Source organism: Marmota marmota, unplaced genomic scaffold (genome assembly GCF_001458135.2).
Source record: "Marmota marmota marmota unplaced genomic scaffold, marMar, whole genome shotgun sequence".
Classification (NCBI taxonomy): domain Eukaryota; kingdom Metazoa; phylum Chordata; class Mammalia; order Rodentia; family Sciuridae; genus Marmota; species Marmota marmota.
The window spans coordinates 39,231,601-39,252,527 of record NW_026000057.1 but is presented as its reverse complement, the minus strand read 5'-3'; the positions used below and the strand labels follow the sequence as shown (position 1 = coordinate 39,252,527).

Sequence of the window (20,927 nt, the reverse complement as noted above, 5' to 3'; positions counted from 1 at the left end):
CATACATAAGCCCAAGGTACTTTGGAAGGATATTCTAACAGGACAATGGAAAGTTCCTGACCCAGTGATTGGCGTCAGGGGTCTGTTTGTGTGTTTCCACAGGGAGAACAGGAGCCGATTTGGATTCCAGGGAGATTAACTAAGGTCCTGACCCAGTGATTGTCTGGAGTCGGGGGTCTGTTTGTGTGTTTCCACAGGGAGAACAGCAGCCAATTTTTGGATTCCAGAGAGATTAACTAAAGCGATTTCTACAGACCAAAAAGAAGATGATTTGGCTCAAATCCATAACAGCTGATATCCAGAACTCCAGTTTGGCTATTCTTACATCTGCGACAGTGGTTCTCCCACACCTGGAGGCTAATGAAACCAGGATTTTTTTTTTCATTATCTATTTTATTATTGCCCTTTCTCACATCATGAAGTTCTATTTTGGTTTTTGAGCTCATACAGACCTAGGTTAATGTTTTGCTGATCAGTTCTATTTTTTGACTATGGAGTTTTTAAACATTGCAATGGAGATTTCACCTGTAAAAAGTTTTATGGCCTTTACTATTATGTTATATGTTGTATGTATTATATTATGTGTGCACACTTGTGTTTTGTGTTGTATGTTTGTATTTGCGTATGTCCATATATCATATATGACGAGCGCTCATGAAAAAATGGATCCAAGTATTTTTTTTTCTTATTCACATGATTTAAATGGTTTAATTTAAATTGGGTAAACAGCTGTTGAGGATTATTTTAATATGTGAACAAAAAAGGAGGTTAACAGATCTGTTTGTTTACTTTCAGCTTTCCTTTTCATTATATTTAATAATTCTGTTCAGGATAATGTAAATTGTCCAGAAAATTGTTTTCTTTTAGTGCCTGCTGGAATGTTACATAATTTTTTCTTTAGCCATTATTGCCAGAATTCCTATCTTCATCCCAGTGCTGGTGAAGACAAAGATAAAACCAAACTACAGCTTCTGCAATAGCTATCACTGAACTGCTTGCAGAACTTGCATCGACTATGTATCACTTGTATGCATTATGAACTATCTGTTGGTGCAGCGACTTGTGGTACTGCCGGGGTATTTTTGCTGATGGTGTTCATCGGTGGTACAATTTTTCCAAAATGAGCCGTCAATTGGCTTGATGTATCCTCCTCCCTTCTGGTTGTGATGGTCGTTCAGCTAAAATTTGGGAGCCAACAGAGGTGAGGCAGAGAACCTCACACCCCCACTGGTACAAAGGCCTATCTACAGGTTGGCTCTATGCTGGACCGGTAGTCAATGACGGGTAAGATCCAACTGCAATGGTACCAACCTAAGACAGGAGGCTCATCCGATGATGATGGGTAAGGACCATATGTAGTATTGGACAATCTAAGACAGGCACGGTCCCTAAGCCACATGCTTGTTGTTTAATTAAACAGAGAGGGGGAGATGTTGAGAGCCACAGCCAAAGCGGCCCCAGCAAACTTCCAGCTGATTGGCTCACCGCGGCCCCAGCAACCAGCTGATTGGCTCCTCTGCAGTGATGCTCATTGGGCTGTTTCCCCACCCTTTCAGAACACAGAGCTGCTCATTGGGGGACTCTTTTGGCTCCGCCCACGTAACCCAGCCAATTGGCCTCAAGAGCAGGAAGAGATTGGGGGAGGTGCTTGCAGGGAGTGCCTGAGGTGGCAGTTGGGCTCTGAGGGAATTCCTGAAGAGCTCGTGTGGTGCTGCATGTGTGTTCTAAAAACAAAGTTTGTTTCTGCTTGATAAGTGGCTCGTGAATTGTGCCCAGCCAGACTGTGGCACACATTAAATATGCATATTTGCTGAATGAATAAATGAGTGAACAAATAAATCCAAGTTTTTGCTTTCTACCTTTGAGAGCCAAAGTTTTATAAGTTAAAATAAAAACATATTCCCAAAATACTTCAATGTTATACAAAGAAGATGGAAATTGGGCAGCAGTGTTGTCTACAAGTGATTTCTCAATAGCCCCTCTCTCTGCCTGCCTTTTCAGATGGCCCAGGATGACTGATCCAAACTGGGCCAAATTCTCCCAGCAATTTGAAAACTTGAAGAAATAAGGAGTGACCAGGGTCACTGAATCATCTTATACTGTTATCCCAGAGAGACACAGGAATCCCTGCTATTCTGGTTCCTGTCCTTCCAGAAGATGGGCATTCTACTTTTTCTTCTAAAAGTTACTTTGGTGTCCTAACAGTAGATTTCTGGTTTAAGATGAAACAAAGTGAATTTTAATATGGGAGAGGTACAGGAAAATATAAATATGTATGTTGCATGAACCGTAAACACTAGTACTGAAGATCTTTGCAGCAGCACTTCCCCTGTTACATGATTTAATTATCCAGTAGACCTCATGAGGTAGATGCTTTTCATGCTAGTTCACCAATAATGCTCTGAAGGATAAGTAGCTTGCAGGGCCCATGTCTGGGGTCCAAGTTTACACCCAGCTCAGTGTGACATGAAAGTCACCAGGCCATCCTGCCTTTGTTTAAAGCCTTTTATCCAAAGACTTTTCATAACTTTGGATATTCACCAGAACTACTCATTTGTGTAGCAACAGAGATGATACCATCTATGTACCAAAGCCAGAATTTCTGAATGTTAAATATTTAAATATTAAATCTACTAAATATCTTCTCTGAAGCCACTTATACTATTCTTAAAAGTAAGTCAGTTATAATTATTAAGGAAGAAAATAAGAATTTTTCTTATAAATTTTGTTATAAAAACCTTCAAATTTCACTTTTTGGTAAGAATTTCTATAAAAAATTTTGGATGGGTGAGAATTGTAAAATTGATCAAGAAGGAAATAATGCTACTCAGAAGAGCACACAACTTAAAACTTATGAATTGCTCATTTCTGGATTTTTCCCTTTAATATTTTTGGATGACAGTTGACTGCATTTAACTGAAACTATGGAAAGTAGAACCTCAGATGTGGGGGGGGACCACTATAATGTCACACTTTCAGAATCTAAATTGCTTTTGGGGTGTTACCTCAGAAATAGAAACCCTAAGCCAGGGCACTCTTTGTAACTGAAAGAACAATAAGAAAAGGTTAAAACTCAATCCCCAGTGAGCTTTAGTACCAAGGACCAATGCATTCTGGGAGGAGCATCAAGGATATGATTCAGAGATCCTGAAGATTTTATTGACTATTCCCAAGTGGAAAAATTGAATTCCTCAGAGTGATGACAGGCCTTATCTCACCCTGCATCCTCCTTCCCTTCCTCCCCACACCATTTATTGAGCACTTACTATATTTGCTGTAGGATGTACCAGACCCTAGAAATGTGCTGGTAGACACAACATAGGCCCTACGCCCTGAGACCAGTGAGTGTATAGAGACATATGGTGAGAATTAAGCACAGGGTGAAATGGGGGTCCCTGAGAGGCAAGAACATGGTTCAGTCTAGAAGTGAGCACATTTCATCAAAATTATAATCTAATTCATTTTTTAAATGACTCAGATAATCAATTTTAAATCATACTAGCATTTCTACTAGAAGTAAAATATCCTTGGAGTCACAGGTCACTTTTCAAAATCCCAAAGTTCCTAAGAATCATTTTCAGTAGGCTTTATACTTTTAGTTCCCATCCACTTAAAACTCTTCGCCAACAAATTTTATATTTTATCCCAAATTTCAGAAATATCAGCTTTTATATTAAAATTTTTTGTTTGTCTAAAACAAAAACATATATTACTGGTTACAACAGGGTGCGGGAAGGGAAGGGGGAATATTGAGAAAAGACGTCTTTTACTTTCTAAAACTGTTGTAGTTTTATGGTTTCTTTTTTTCAATAAGCATACAAGCTTTTGTAAATGAGAAACACATATTAATAGTGTCATAAAATCCACATATTATTTTATATTTATGTTTTCTATGGATCAATTACAGAGGGCTGAGTGCACTAAAATCACTTTTTTGGGATTTAACTATTGCTGGGTAATAACTCTGCTTGTGACATTACAATTTTGTGACAAGACATTATACAGAAACAAGTGCAAAATGATAATGCTCTATTTAATGTACTCTGCCCCTTATTTTATTACAGTGTGAAATCTTGAGGGATAAAATTGGCTTTATTTCTTCTGTGTGCAGCCACGGTTGAACATTATGTTCCTTTTCTCTCAGGGTATTATAATTCAACACTGTCAACTTAAATTCATGTGCTTTTTCTTCTAAGCATTTCCAAGTTCTACACAGCCTTTGTTTCGGTTATCTTGTAGCATATATATTAAAAATAACTAGGGCAATCACTAACTCTTCTCAAGTTTGTAGGATAATCTGGAGAACGAGTAATATAAACTTTTTGTATCACTTAGACTCTAAGCAACAGTATAACTGAGAACAGTTTATGGACCCAAATACACTATAATCTCTTCATCTTTCTCTTCATCCATTCTTCCTTTCCAACCAATTCAGCTTATTAATATTCATGTAAAAACAAAGAAAAAAAATCACCTACACTGTTAAGAATTCTCAAAGAAAAAAAAGGCTTTGTTAATTACAAAGCATCATAAAGAAAATGTGTTATGATAAATGTTCTTTACTTGTATGGGTGATTATAATTGTTACCAGACTGTTTTCTCATTCACCACTGAAGTAAAGGTAAGTCACATAAATTTAAGAAGAAGCATAGTAAAAAAAGAAAAAAAAAATCACGATTATTACATGACTCTTAGTTTGGATTTCCAAAAGCAGAGCCGAAGATGAGAATCTGAATGTAATTTATTTGGAAGGTGATCCTATGAAGCAGGGAAAGAATAGGTGGCACAAGACAGGGAATAAAAAAAAAGCCAACAGAAGAGCATTCCTGAGGTCACTGCCATGGAAAAAGGAGACTAATTCTACCAGTACCTATGTGAAACTTTGAGACTTATCTCCCAGAGTTTGTCCCTCTGAAAGACAGGAGGCTGGAGGTTTGTTCAGCCAGTTGAGACATGCCCGCCTCTGCAGGGGAAGCTGGGGTGGCCAGTGGAGCAAGGAAGAACAGACTTGAACTCATATTCCTTCCAGGCTGCATTTGCTGCAGGGGCTCGGCAAACTCGCAGTCCTCTGTACTGTGGAGGATGCTGGTGGAGAAAGGCTGGGCGTAGTATGAGTTTGCTGGAACACCAACAATGGAAGGTGAGCCTGGATTTACAAGAAACTCCATCATCACAGCGACAACTGAAATCAGAAGTGGGAAGCAGGAATCGACGAGTAAAAGGGAGTCTAGCAGTTTAGAGGAAGGAGGAGGGCAAAGGGAGAATTGTGAACTGAAATTGATTTCCATGCATGTGTAAGTTTATCATGATGAACCCAACTGCTATGTATAAGCATAAAGCTCTAAAAAAACCAAAAAACAAAGAAGTGGGCAGCATGCGAGGACTAAAGGCATCTGCTGTTCATAAAATGCCAAGAAATTACATGTGGAAACAAAAACCTCCCAGGCTTTTCCAAGAAACAACAAGTTATTCTTATTCTGATCTTCCCCATTCATTTTGAGAGCATCTTTAACTAATCTAGGTGTAACAATAGATCAAAACTAGAAAAAAATAAAATCTTTGTATATTCCTTATTGTGGGCCTAATAAATACTTGATTAGATTATACCTCTACAAAGAGGTTAACTGCAACATTATTTATGACAGCAAAAAACTGGAAGCAATTCCAACTGTCCATAATAGTGAAGGGGTTAAATAAATTATGAATCTATAAAATGACTTTATGCATTCATTAATATTATTTTCAAAGATCTTTGGATGTAGCTCAGTGGTAGAGCACTTGCCTAGTATGTATGAGGTTCTGGGTTCAATTCCCAGCACCACACACAAAAAAGTTGTCTTCAAGAAAATATTAATGATATGAGGAAAGATTCATGATAATGATACTTTATAGAATTTAGACCCCAAACTGTATACAGTATTATAGTAATTGTGTAAAAATACAAACAGGTAATCTTTCAATTCTTACTCTTAAAAAAAAGTGCTTTCATAATTATACACTTTCACTTCTAACCTACTTTTCCATGAAATTTATACTTCAGTGCATCAGCAAAGCAGCCATGGTCTCCTCTCCTGCCCCAGGCAGGGTACAGGTAGAAATATATGGAGAGGTTTTTTTGGTTGTCATATTGACTGGTGCATGCTTCAAACACATAGTACACAAGGCCAGAGATGTTCTGCATTCTGCAATGCACAAAATAGAATGAAAAAATTTTCCTACCAAAATACCAACATTACCACAGGTAAAACCAAATTAAGGAAAAAATACTAAGATCCTATGCCAGCCACAGCTCAGGTCTAAGCATCTAAGCCAAAAATGAGGCAAATCAGGACTTATTTTGCATATTAGTATTATTTTATAAAATTGAGTGAAGATGGGTAAATTAAAATGCCACGTTTTACAAAGCAGAGATCACAAAAATATGGTTGAAATAAAAGAAACAGATACAAAGGGTGGTGAATATTTAATACAAAGCTGGATGTTTATACCTTGGCCAATAAAAAATTCATATGTTCAGTTATAAATAAAAAATTAAAGTCCATGAATACTGGCAATTCATAAATTATACCTAAAAGGTGAGGTATCACTTGCAATTTTATAAAATGTTCCTGCTTTCACAAAAGGAAACAAATCCACATAAAATTTATTTTATACTTTTGACTTTGGTATATGTTTTCAAGAATATATTTGTACACGTGAACATGCTTGTACAGAGTGAAAAGATTAGAAGAAAAAACATCAAATATCAATATGGAGATTTCTAAGTGGCAAAATTGTCAGAGATTTTTATTTTCTTCTTTTCCAAAAATTCAGTGCTTTAAAAGAAAGTCAGCTCTCTCCCAAGGCCCCGCAAGGTAGGCTACGTCATACATGCTTAAGGTAAGCACAGGGTCCAAACCAAAGCAAGGGAAACCTAGACTGGCTGAAAGGGGAAGTAACAAGATTTACAGTGGCTATTTCCTCACAGTTGGTTATTCTGCTGAATAATATATGGCTCAGGCCATGGACAATACAGTGGCACTGAATATCTACCAGAAGTGAAGTATTATGAAAAATTCTTTGTAAGACCTTCAAGATCCATAGAAGCCAGATACATTAGAATAGTGCATGTAACATAGACATAAAAGTTGGTCCCACTAACATAAAGCAGAAAAAATAACATGTAGAATACTCCATAACTACCTCTGGAGGTAGTTATCATTTAAGCAAAGCTGTTTATGTTATAGGAAATAAGTTAATTAAAATGCAATTAAGAAATATGCACCAAGAGCAAAAAAACAAGTATTAAAATATTCATGCATTTATCCACTCCACAAATGTTGAGAGAGAACTGGAAGGCATTACAGATCTATCACTCATCATCTTCCATACCGTGTCCTTTCTGGATTTATGGGTTTGGCCTATGCCTTCTCTATGGTCACCTGTTTTCTGAACTACTACTTATCATGTTGGAAGTACTTTCTTTTCTTGTCCTAAGTGGAATAGTGCACAGCTGATGACTCCTGTCACTCACTTGTCACCAGCACTGTTCGTACTGAAGGTGTTGCTGGTTAAGAGTCCCCTTTCCCTCAGCACTACATATGGTGACCCTTCCCAGATATGCCCTTGGAAGGAAAAGAGTCTTCCACAACAAAGGAAGATTATTTTTATCTAAGGAGTGTACTTGTCCTAAAATCACCTTTAAATTACCTGTTTGTTTTAACTTGTTGAGACTTAACAAATAAATTCATAGCTACGACAATCATATTGTTCATGATTTTATACAATGCCAGCACATCTGGCATTGTATAAAACGTCTCTTCTTTTGGGTTGGCCTGAATTCCCATAAGAGGCCTCCTATTCTGCTTGGAGGATAAAAACCTGGGGACTGGCATCTACAACATGGGTAAATAAAGTCTCAGCTTCACTAGTTAACCTTCACTCTCTTCTGTTTCCCACAGAATATGCCAGTTATCAGCTGTGCCTGATGTCCCAAATCCAAAGAAATAAAATATTGGGATTCCTTCCAGCTAAACAGAAGGTACTTGTCAAGCAGTATAGAGTAAAGAGTTTGAATTCTAAAAGCTTCTTAAACAGATTTTCAACAAGTCCTCATACTGATAACCTACAATTCACTCCATCTTTCTGGAGGTATTTATTCTATAGAATCCAAAGGTTTAATGGTATAAACTGATCGATTCTTGCCTTTTCTCACTGGTACCTAGGATTAGCTTTCTACACTATGTATCAGTTGGGTTCAACCAGAGAATCAAACTACTGTGTGTGTGTGTGTGTGTGTGTGTACTTAGAGAGACAGAGAGACACACACAAAAATTATAGAGGACTGGCCTTGTGCAACTGTAGGAGCTGGCTACATAGTCTCTATGAGGCTGGTATCTTCATGTCTGATGCTGGACCTGAAGTCCACAGGAGAGACAGGCAGGAAAGGAAGATGGATACACACCAAGCAAGATGAAAACCACAAGCACAACCTAGAGCTTGTGAGGGTGTGTTGGGGGGCAGATCACTCGTCTCTTTAGTTTCACATACTGTCTAAATATGGGCTGTTAAAACAGAATACTATAGACAAGGTAGCCTATAAATACAAATTTCTCACAATTCGGGAGGTTGGGAAGTCAACATGGTGCCTATGAGGTTGGGTTTTGATGAGGGCTCTCCTCTAGGTTTGCAGATGGCCATCTCTCACTATGCCCTGAGAGAGCAGAGAGGGAAAGGTAGAGAAAGCTCTCCTTTCTTTTTATTAGGACACTAATTCAATCATAAAGGCTCTACCCTTATGACCCAAAGGCTCCATCTCCAAATACTATCTCATTGAGGATTAGGGTTTCAACATATGAATTCTGTAGAGACATAAATAATTGGTGATAGCACAAGACTGCAGATGAAAAGGGACTATACTCAAGATGCTGTATGCAAGGCCTGGACCAGATTTGGATGACACAATGCTGGACTCTGAGCTGATACTGTAATGGGATGCACACTGAAGGGATGTGAATCACTGGGCAGACTGCTATATATGGCTTTCAAATATGGTCCTCTAAATGAAGGCTCCTTGATTGTGGTAGTGGATACAGGAACCTACACATGTGATAAAACTGTACAGAAGTAAACACACAAAAGTAAAATTTGAAAACACTGATAATGTTGATGGATTATATCAATGTCAATATCAAAATCCTGGTTGTGATGCTATACTACAATTTGCAAAATATTACCTTCAGGGAAAATGAACAAAGTGTACATATTTGTGTTGTTTCTTATATGCTGCTTATGAATCTGCAATTATTGCAATTAATATTTCAATTTAAAAAACAAGAGAATGGCTCTCCCCATCCTTGTATTCCTTCCCCTTGAGCATGGGCAGGACCCAATAATTTGCTTCTAACAAATGGGATAAGGAAAAAGTGATGTCATTTGCATGGTTTGGTAAGAAATGACTGAGTTTTGATGGACTTGCTCTGTTGTCTCAGCCCATATACTTTGGTGATGTGAGCTGCCATGTTGGGGAGGACCACATGGCAAGAAACACAGGGCAACATCAGGTCAACAGCCAGAGAAAGGAGGCCCAGGCCCATTCCCCTCTGAGGACCTGAGTCCTGCCAACAACCATAGAGGACTTGGAGGCCTTGCGAGGACTATAGCTCCAGCCGACACCATGATTTCAGCCTGAGAAAACCTCTGAAGCATGCCTGAATCCCTAGCCCACAGAAACTGTAAAATAATAAATGTGTGTTTATTTAAAGCCACTAAATTTGAATATGTTTTATTAAAGAAACAATAATGATTAGAGCTTGTTACTTACTATTTGTCTCTCTCTGCTTTCTGTTAGCACAAAATGACTGAGCTGAGTGCAAACTTCATGGATCAGCAAAGCCTCTTTCAGTGGTGGAGTCATGCATCTCCTGATGGAAAACAAGCTGCTGGCCAAAGGAGGAATCCTGTGTTTATATATGCTACACTGAGAGGTGATTTAATTATTGACGGATGGTGTCAGTTTGGGCACTCAGGAAACAGGCTGTGAGAATTTGAAATTTGTTTTTACTGGGCAATGTTTTTACTTGGGGAAGAATGGAGGGTCTGGGGGTCAGCATTCAGTGCTTATCTCTTTTCCTTCAGGGTCCCACTGTACTGTCACTGGGAAAGGATTTATTTGGGGAAGGATGGAGGCTTTGGCTTCCTCCCAGAGACTTCCATTTTAGGCTTGATGGATATCTCCTTCCCAGGGATTGACTTCATCACTGGGAGGGGATGTACTGGGGAAGGACCAATGTTATCAATGTTTGGCCCTCCTCACTCCCTCTTTCCAGGCCACACAATTTTGAGGTTTGTCATTTTCCATATCTTACATGTTCTACTCTAATATTCTACTGCTGTTCTTTCCCCCAATCTCTTTATCTTTGTGGGCTTATATCTCTTATTTCTGTACCACTGTTTTGTGTTAGGATTCCAAGAAGGAAACAGTGATGCCTTTGTTAAACCTGCCATCTTTTTCTAGAAATCACCTTCATATATTCTGTTATGGATAAAATGTGTTCTCCCTTCATACACAGAAGCTCTAATCCCCAGTGTGATTATATTAGGAAGTCTCTCTTTGAGATATAATTAGGTTTAGATGAGATCATAGGGTAGATCCCCAATGGGTGGATTATGTCATTAAAAGAAGAGGAAGAAACACTGGAACTTTCACTCTCACCATGAAATGGTACAACAAGAAGGTAGCCATGCTGAAGCCAAGAAGAGGTCTTTAGGGTCCTCACTAAGAATGAAATTGGCCAGCACATTGCCCTTGGACTTCCCAGTCTCCAGAACTGTGAGAAATAAATATCTATTTTTAGGTCACCCAATCTTGGTACTTTGTTGTAGCAGACTAAGCAGACCAATATATCATAAAACCAATGAAATTGAAGAGAGAAAAATATTATGAATGATCTCTTTTTTAAGTGTTATTATAAAATTTTCCTATCACAAGTAAAAAGTTAAGGATATCAAGAGAAATTCTTTTACAAAATGTTCTTTCATTTTAATCACTTGATCAATGCAGCATAATCATAGTGCTTCATTTGTTCTTATAGTTTTAGCTAGAAGTGAAATTTAAAATGCCCCAGTTTGCCATCTGCTCCTTTTCACAAGCATGAACCATACCAATAAAAAGTAATAGTCATTTTCAAATCATCAGCCTCTTTTCAACAGAAAGTAAAAGAAATGCAGGCTTAATGTGTGGGCTCTATTTGAATCACAGTGACCCTAATTTTGAGAAATCCTCACATCCTCACTTATATGATATCAAAGCAATGGAATTACTCTTATAATCTCTATTAAGTCACTATATCTATTTATCTAGATCTATATAAATGAATAATAGGGGCTGTCATAATTGGGTAATATCCACAGTAGATGTGGGAAAATAAAACCTCCCTGGATTTCTCCGTATTCCTGAAAAAGTCCCTGCCTCCTGAGACATAAAATATTTATGATAAAGTAGAGAAGGTAGAGAAACCTTCCTTCACTTCCTCTAGAAGTTCTTACTTTTTGCATACCCTTAAGGATTAGATCCATAGCCGAATGTAATGATAAAACTTCTCTGATCTTTACAAATTTGCCAAGTGGCTACAGTCTAGAACAGACCTGTAGGCTACAAGATGGGGGCAACTTGGCCTGTACCCTTGACTCAAGCCCTTGAAACCTGAGGGCAATACACAAATACAGGGAACACTGGTGTGAAATTATGTGGTTCCACCCGTAGTCCAGACCCTAGTAATGTTCCTGTATAAATATTAACCCACCCATATCAATGGGTTTGGTGACAGCCCACCTTCTCTCCTGAGTGTGTATTCTGGGGTTTACCCAATAAGCATCTCTCTTAAAATCCCTGAAATAGGCATCAATTTTCCTAAATAAAACACTTTGTGAAATTGAAAGAGAAAAATATTATGAATGATCTCTTTGTTTTATTTAGGAAAAACAAAGTGACAGACAAGAGCTTCCTCCCTGGTATTTACAGAAGTCCAGACCATGGAGACATCTGGTCCTCATAACCCCTTCTGGCCCTTGGAAAAATGTATTTATGCTCCAGAAGGTTAATAAAAACCCCAAATTCTTTCCATATATCTTAAAGGAACAAAGGTTTTTCTCCCTTCTTTTGATGGCTGCCTCTCTGCTCTGTATAAATGGGCAAAATACATTGTTCTCTGTCTTTTATCTGCACAGAGAAAATCCATTGATTCTCATCACATTGCCTGTGAATCTGGGTATGCAAACTGATGTTCATTTTTCTGCAGTACTTATATGCAAGTGTACATACATACACATACACACACACACACACACACCTCACACAACTTTACAAATAGGGTAACATCAAATCCTTCACAGGTTTAATAGAACAGGGAATAGCAACATCAAACAAGTTAGAGAGGAAGCATCCACTAGGAAGCAAACAAGATTCCTCCAATATATTTACGTCAGCCTTAGAGAAAAGAGGTGAGACACACTTATAGGATTATTACATTAAAAGACAGACTAAAAACAAATCTCCTCCACTTGCCCCATGGCAGGGCTATGGGCCTTTTAATTCCAGCCCATCCTAACTAGATCCTACTCTCAAAGCTAAGCTCAGGAATCAAAGTTTTTCTCAGCCCCCATCAGATCTACTCTACCATTAGCTGACAGGAACCCAGGAATGTCTAATTGTCTAAATCAATCACATTTAAGTCAGTGTGTTTCCCCAGGCTTTCAGATGGCTGACTATGTTAGACAGGTCTTTAAAATGACTTTTAATCCACGAATCTACCATTTACCAAAACAACAAAGAAAAGCACAAAGTGGAAAATGTAGGGTACGCATAATTTGGAGAGTTGGGGATTTGTTACAGGCATTGAGCATCAATAAGGAAAGAAAATGCTGCATCTGAGGTGCAATACTCATGGACCCAGTTCTATCCCTTCTTTCTCAGATGAGGACACCAATGCCAAAAAAAATGCTACAACTAAAATTAGAACTAAGATTTCTATCAATGTCATATACTTCTCTCATTTAATCCCCCAAAATATCCATCTCCTACAATGGAAATGGGTTGATTCTCAGCCTAGATGTCCTACCCACAAGAAATTTTGACTGATTTGCATGTCCAAGATACTGCCATCCTAGGAAAGTAAAACCCTGCATATGACATATAACATTTAGGATACAATTCATATTAGCGAGGTGTAAGTCTGGCCAGTACAACTCAGTTATCACTAGGGCTGAACCATAAAGGGAACTGATAAAACCAAACTTCTAAGTCCTCAAAATCACTGGCAGGATCCAGCAGAGACCATTTTAAGGTAGAGTCACATCCCAGGACCTTCTGGAAAGCCTTCCTCCAACACTACTGCACATAAAAGCTGTAGATGCTCCAAACCCATCCACTTCAGAGCTAAAAATATTTTTTAAAAGTGTAAAAGCTATTTTACACTTTTAAAAAATATTTTGTTTGAATGTTTCACCAAAACTCAAATTAAAATCTAATCTCCATCATGAGTTATTAAAAGGTGGGACCAGGTAGGCCCTTTAAGAAGCACTGAGGTTATGATGGCTCTGCCCTCATCAATGAAATCATGAGTTATAAGGTCATCTTGAGGGTGGATCTATTATAATAGCCAGTTTGGCTCTGTCTCTGGTATGTGTTCCTCTTGTCATGTGGTGCCCTGAGCCAGCTGGACACTCCGCAGAGAGTCCACACCATCAAGAAGGCCTCATAGATGCTGTCCCTCAACCTTGGACCTCCCAGCCTCTTCAGTTTTAGCTACAGAAAAACACAAAGGCTACAAAGCCATCCCTGGCCATTCTGGTTATTTCCATAACACCTCAAATGTTTTCAATTATATAAGACCTACAGGCAAAAGAGGTCGAAGAGGAGGACCAAACAAAGATAGAAGGAATGGGATGGGATTTTGAATGGAAACTGCGTAAAATGAGTTTCACCTGATTTGACATTCAAACTTAAGCAAAGCTCAGCACTTAATTAAGCCAGACTTCAAATTCCACTCTGTAAGCCATGATATTTAATTCTGTTCTCATACCACAAAATTTAATTAAATATCATTGTTAAGAATATCTTCTCCACTTTCACCTTTTCCCCCAAATGAAGTGATATTTTTAAAAAAGTATTAAGTGTCAAGGACATTCAATAAGTTTTTCATATGAAATTAAAATTTAAGCACCCTTCAGAGATGATTAATGCCCAGTCTATTTATCCTGACACAATGCTTGGCTGATACAAAATAGCTGACTTGATTATATTCTGAACAGCTGAATATATTTTGGCCCATTGAAGTAATTTCACAATTATTTCTTTCAATGTCAACTCAGAGAACAAAATAAAATTAAACATTTGACTATGAAAAGAAAAGCTGCCTACATGTATTTTAAAAGTAAAGGAACTCACGGGGTGCCTATTTGAGGTCCTAAACAATCCTTTTAAGCAGGCCTCACTGGCAACATGAAATATCAATGGCTCAGGTCATAATTTGACCTAATTTTCCTGAGATTAAACTCACTCCAAAAGACCCTCTTTCATATCTACAATTAAGGTCCACTCTGTTACTCCACTCTGTTACTAAGTATCTACTAGAGAGCTGGGGTGGGAAGTTACCAGAGTGATCATGCTTTGTGTCCTGGAGCAACCCCACCACCACCACCCCTGCCTTTGCCCTAACGTGGGAAGCCTGTTCTCCTGGTCTCTCCCTCTTCCATCCACACCTCAGGCTGAGCTGTGGGTCTTCCTTAGGTGTTCTCTCCAGGGATCATTTAGGGGCTACCTTCCCTTTTTTAATGTAATTTGACAAAAGGCCCGGGTACCCCTCATAAGCTCTCTTAGAAAGGTTTGGGAATCTCATGCAAATGGCTATTAGGTTCTACTGTGACATTCCTAAAAACATGTGCAAACTGAACCTCACCAAAACCCTCAAAAGAGAGCCAACTTCTCAACAATCCACAGAGACTCTATGAGGCAATTCTTAGATAATTCTTGAGTACCAAATATCACACATGGTGAGTACGCTCTATTTCAGAAACTCCCAGGGATCTGTTGAATTTAGAAGAGTGACAACCTTCTACGCAGCAGGCATCATAAAATATAAATGGAAGCACCGAGCTATACCCAAAGTAAGGCTATAGCTCTTCCCTCAGGCTTTTCTTCTCCTGCGAGACTGAACAACACTTTGCCAATTACTCCTATCTGGGAATAATTCAAGTTGACAAGAACTTTTAGAGTGCTGACATTATCCTTGGACTACAGCATTCAAAATGCAGAGAGGCAGCACCCCTGAAATTTACCCAGACTTAAATTCTTCTCTCTGATTTTGTATCTCTATAGGGTGCCAGAGAATAATTGAGTTAAATGATCTGGGAAAAAATATTTACTATACTATATTACTAAGGATAACAACATAAAAATTAAAAATAGCTAAAACTTTGAATGTGGCATCATTAGCTTATTTTATGACTAGATCCAAAGTAGGAGATATAAGTGTACAGTGTATTGGCAACCTTACAAAGTCAAACTGTCTGAACTATAGAGCCAATTTTCAAATTGACTTTTAGTCTGTTGGGGGAAAAAACCCCAACAATATTCACTTTAGTGTTCTAAATAAATTCTGCTAAAAATAATCATTTCATATTTTGGAATTTTTACCACCTGATTGTCATATATGCAGTCACAGAAAGAAGTTGGACACACCTCCCAGAGTACCTGGAGTGACCTGAAATAACCACCCAAAGTTGGAATCAGTCTTTTTTTTTTTTAATATTTTTAGTTGTAGATGGACACATACCTTTATTTTATTTATTTATTTTCAGTGGTGCTGAGGATCAAACCCAGTGACTCATGTGTGCTAGACAAGCACTGTACCACTGAGCTACAACCCTAGTCCCTGAAATCACTCAGTCTCAAGAGATGCCTGAAAGGCCAGAGACTGCACCAAGTGGTCTCCCATCTCAGCCAATGGGAATATCAGAGATAAAGGGAAATGAGTATCTTTCTCCATACTTGCTTTTCAGCAAACTTTTGGACAACAGTGTTTCTTATTATTCCAATGATTCCTTGCATACTGCCTCCAATCTTCAGGGAAAACTCCTATTTTTTAATTATGTAGGAAATATTGATAAAAAGATTCCTAAAATACTGTTGGGTATTACAAAAACTGCCCCCTTTCACCACCCACACAAAGAAAAATGTATGTATGCATTTATATTTGTACATTCAGAGAGCCAACTTGCTCTAGTCTTGAAGTGAACATTGACACTCTCAGCAATGAAAGAAACTATTATTATCTATAAATAAATGAAGAAAATATAAAACATTAGTGGAGTCTCTCAAGCAAATGCATAAAAAGAACAAAATGTAGCTTAAAAATGTGTTCTCCTCTCTTATTCTCCTAATATCTACGTACTGTATATGTCACTACTTAAATTCTCCTGCAACTGCTGAGAAAAAACACAAGGGAACTTCCTACTGTAATGAAAATATTTTAGAGGGGTATGTCACACAAGTTAATGTATTTTCAAATTTATGAAAGTGTGTACAGAGGATGTATTATTTCTTTGCATGTAAATTTTATTAAAAATTAATTATATCCCATCTATGTATGATATATCAAAGTATATAAGTGCATTCTACTGTCATGTATAACTAATTAAAACAAATAAAAAATTAATAAAAAAATAATTATAAACAAATATGGAGTTCTCATGGACAGGTATACTTTTTACAATGACACGGAATAATGATTTTAAAACTATTTTCTGTGTATTTTGCTGGAACAAATGATCAAATGTATCGAAATCATTGCAGACAGGTTCCTCACTGTTAGAGAAGTCAGTTAAATATATATGGAAATGGGGAAGATGAGACTGTAAGCTTTGATGTTACATTAGAATTGTTGGTTTTAATAAGAACTTGTAGCATGTGTACATCATATAAAATGTATACAGTGTGTTATAAAATACAAAGAAATAATACTTTAAATATATATTATATATTTAAATAATAATAATATACATTATTTCACTTATTTCACTTGGTCTTCTGAGCTATGCTACAACTAGTAGCAAGCTGTACACCTAGCTAGCCAGATGCAAGAAACCATCACAAGAAACCTTGGCTCTTTGAAGGAAAAGCTAATTCTAAGGTTGGGGCTGGAAAAACGGAAAATGAGCCTGAAATATCCAGTTGCACCAGAAAATAAGGAAGTACTCAAAGAATGATAGGAAGAGGTAGTGGGTAGTTCAGTGGCAGAACACTTCCCTGGCATGTGTGAGGTCCTAAGTTTGATCCCTAGTACTGCAAATAAAAAATAAAATAAAAGTGTACATGAAGACATAAAACAGATGAAGAGGGGCTGGGGCTGTAGCTCAGTGGCAGAACACTTGCTTCACATTTGTTTGATCCTTAGCACCACATTAAAATAAAGGCATTTAAAAAAAAAAATTCAAGGGCTGGGGTTGTGGCTCAGTGGTAGAGCACTTGCCTAGCATGTGTGAGGCACTGGGTTGGATTCTCAGCAATGCATATAAATAAATAAAGGACCATCAATAACTAATAAAAATATTTTTAAAAAATAAATAAATTAATTAAAAAAAAAAACATTCAAGAGTCAAACTGAGAGGTCCTGAGTAGCCAAATCTAGGACACTTTCAGCACCTCAATAAATAATGATAATAAATGATGGGCCATTTAATTAATAATCTGTAAATTGATACTGGCGCTCAGAACTTTAAAGTTTGGAAATGCAGCTGGGCGTGGTAGCGCATACCTATAATCCTAGCAGCTCAGGAGGCTGAGGCAGGAGAATTGTGAGCTCAAAGCCAGCCTCAGCAAAAGCAAGGTGCTAAGCAACTCAATGAGACCCTGTCTCTAAATAAAAAATACAAAATATGGCTGGGGATGTGGCTCAGAGGACAAGTGCCCCTGAGTTCAATCCCTGGTACAAAAAAAAAAAAAAAAATTGGAAATGCAGATTAGGAAAAATGCACCTATATTTCAAAGGGTGTTGGCTGTCAGGTAAACTTCATCTAACTGTATAGTTTCCAATAAGCTGTTTCAGTACCACACATCAAACATAAAAGCCGGAGCAACAAGACCAAAAAAAAAAAAAATCTGGAGTAAGCAAAGGATAAGGCGGCAGAATGAAACCTCTCATTAATATCTTTAGAGCTAAGACATGGCCTCTATAAAGCAAGAACAAGATTTTTAAAATTTGTGTGTGTGTACAAAATACCTTTTTTTTTTTCTTTTGGGGTGGAGTCTTGCTATGTTGCCCCAGTCTGGTCTTGAATCCTGGGCTGAAATACTCCTCCTTCCTCCATCTCTGAGCAGCTGGGATCACAGGTACACATCACTGCTCCAGGCCTGTGGTTCCCCACTGCCTTCTCAATCAGGGAAGTAAAAAAATACAAGAGTTTTTGGAAATTAAAGAATTAAATAGCAGAAAGGAGAACTTCAAACAAACATTTAAGAGACTGGGTTAAGAAACTCTTCCAGAAAGTAGAAGGAAAAAAACCAAGAAATACAAATTTAAGAGAAAAAAGATTAGGATAATAGAAAATAAGAAGATGAGCCCTGGAGATCCACTATCCAAATAAAGGGGGTTCTAGGAAGCTCAATTACAGAAAAAAAGAATGGAGAAAATTATCAATTCAACAAAAAACCAAAATTCTCCCACAACTGCCAAGACATGTTTCTAAACTAAAAGGCCCAACCCAGGCCAGCACAATGATGGAGACAACACGCACAAGTTGCATCTTTAAGAACTTTCTGACCACCATGAATAGAGATGTGACTCTACAAACTTTCAGAAATTAAATTAAAAAAGGCCTCATACTAAGGATCAAAAATCAGAAAGGCACTGGCTTTGAATAATAAAAAGGAAGCTAAACTATAATGGAGGAATGCCTCCACAATGCTGAGGAAAAGGCTCTCCCATCTCAAGTTGATCATGCAGCCAAACTACACACTGCAAAGTCTTCAGAACATGCTCACACCCTCTCCACTGGAAGACATGCTCTGCCAGTTTAAATGGTTTAACCAAGAAAGCTGTCTGGCATCGGAACCCAACATGACAAAAGATGATGGTGAAGGGGGACAGCAAAGTGGCAGCTGAGCAGTGGATAGGAGGCAGGTGAGGGGCTCCAAGAAAAATTCTTAGTTGAACTAATGATGAACTCTTAGAACTTCTGATGAGTTTCAATGTACTTAAAGGAATTTATATAGCTGAAGGAATGCTTGAGATTGAATTGCTGAGCAGTATGAAGAAAACTAAGCACACTAGGATATGCTGTGCACACATATCAGCAATGTCTTACTCCAGACAAGACTTACAGTGTACAGAAAAGAAAGATAATCATTGTTTTCTGTTGCTCACCAGTGAATAGCATTTACATAGTCAAGTCCAAGTAAAGCCTAAACACTGAGCTAAGCTTTTAACACTTTAAAGAGAGAAAGGAGACTAGGCTCATGCAGAAGTGAAGATAGACAAGTCCTTATCTTCCATAGAAGTTAAGAGAAAATGTCTAAAACTGAAATATCAAGTCATAACAAGGTACCCACATCATTTAGAGCCATGAAGGTAAACAAAACTTATTAGCTAAGAATAGTAAGTACTTTCTTCTAGGAAGTACACGGAGGCCTACTATTTTTCATAGTAATTTGGACACATACTTTGGTGCTAAGGATTGAATCCTGGGACACTTTTAACCACTAAACCACATCCTTAGCCCTTTTTATTTATTTGAGACAGGGTCTTGCTAAGTTGTTTGTGGCCTTGTTAAGTTGCTGAGATAGGCCTCAAAGTTGTGATCCTTCTGCCTCATTCTCACAAGTCACTGGAATTACAAGCATGTACCACCATGTCTGTCTTGTACACCTCTTTGACTCAGCATATATGCAATGTGAATCCAATAAAATAAACACTAAATTTTTAAATACTTTTTTTTTCCAGTACTGGAGATTGGATCCAGGGCTTTGCACATGCTAGACAAGTGCTCCTCTACCACTGAGCTATATCTGTAGATCAAACCTAAATATTTTTTTAGAACTTTTTTCCTTTACAGGGGTATTCTAATAAAAATGAAACTCAATTTCAAAATCCCATAAAACAACTAGATAAGATATGGAAATTGCATTAGATGTAGTTTTCATTTGTTCTAATCAAATAATATTTTTAAACTGTAGTATAAAAGACTTAAATTATAAGCAAACAAAAGTAAAAGGAAGTCAATTATACAGTAACAACAGATGAAAGCACCTTATTGTTCATTAGACACTTTCAGTGTACCTCAATTTTTCAACATCTTTGAAGGGTTTTTTATTTTTTATTTTTAGGTGGACACAGTATCTTTATTTTATTTTTTATGTGGTGTTGAGGATCGAACACAGTGACTCACGTATGCTAGGCGATCACTCTGCCACTGAGCTACAACCTCAGTCCCTTATTTTTATTTTTTTAATAGGTAAAGAAACTGAGGATTAGAGAGTTACAACTTACTGTTAGAATTAAAACTAAAGACAATGATATTCTTAGCATAATTCTAACAGCCTCCCAAAAGAAAATTATTTTTTAAGAATATACTCTCGGGCTGGGGATGTGGCTCAAGCGGTAGCGCACTCGCCTGGCATGCGTGTGGCCCCGGGTTCGATCCTCAGCACCACATACAAACAAAGATGTTGTGTCCGCCGAAAAAAACTAAAAAATAAATATTAAAAAAATTAAAAAAAAAATATACTCTCCTCACAAAGTGATGATAATAATAAAAAAACAGATAATCTGTATGAATTACTCTTAATGGAGTATTTCTCCTTAGTTACAGAAAGAAAGAAAGAAAGAAAGAAAGAAAGAAAGAAAGAAAGAAAGAAAGAAAGAAAGAAAGAAAGAAAGAAAGAAAGAAAGAAA

General features: G+C 37.5%; 1 protein-coding gene and 1 non-coding gene across 2 annotated transcripts in view; one reads left to right on the top strand and one right to left on the bottom strand.

Annotated features, from left to right (window-relative positions):
• The window catches only part of Mcub (mitochondrial calcium uniporter dominant negative subunit beta), a 115,605-nt gene that overhangs the window by 65,130 nt on the left and 29,548 nt on the right, over window positions 1-20,927 (bottom strand).
• Window positions 5,755-5,825, top strand: Trnat-agu. The gene has a single exon. It is a non-coding gene; the product is annotated as a tRNA-Thr (tRNA).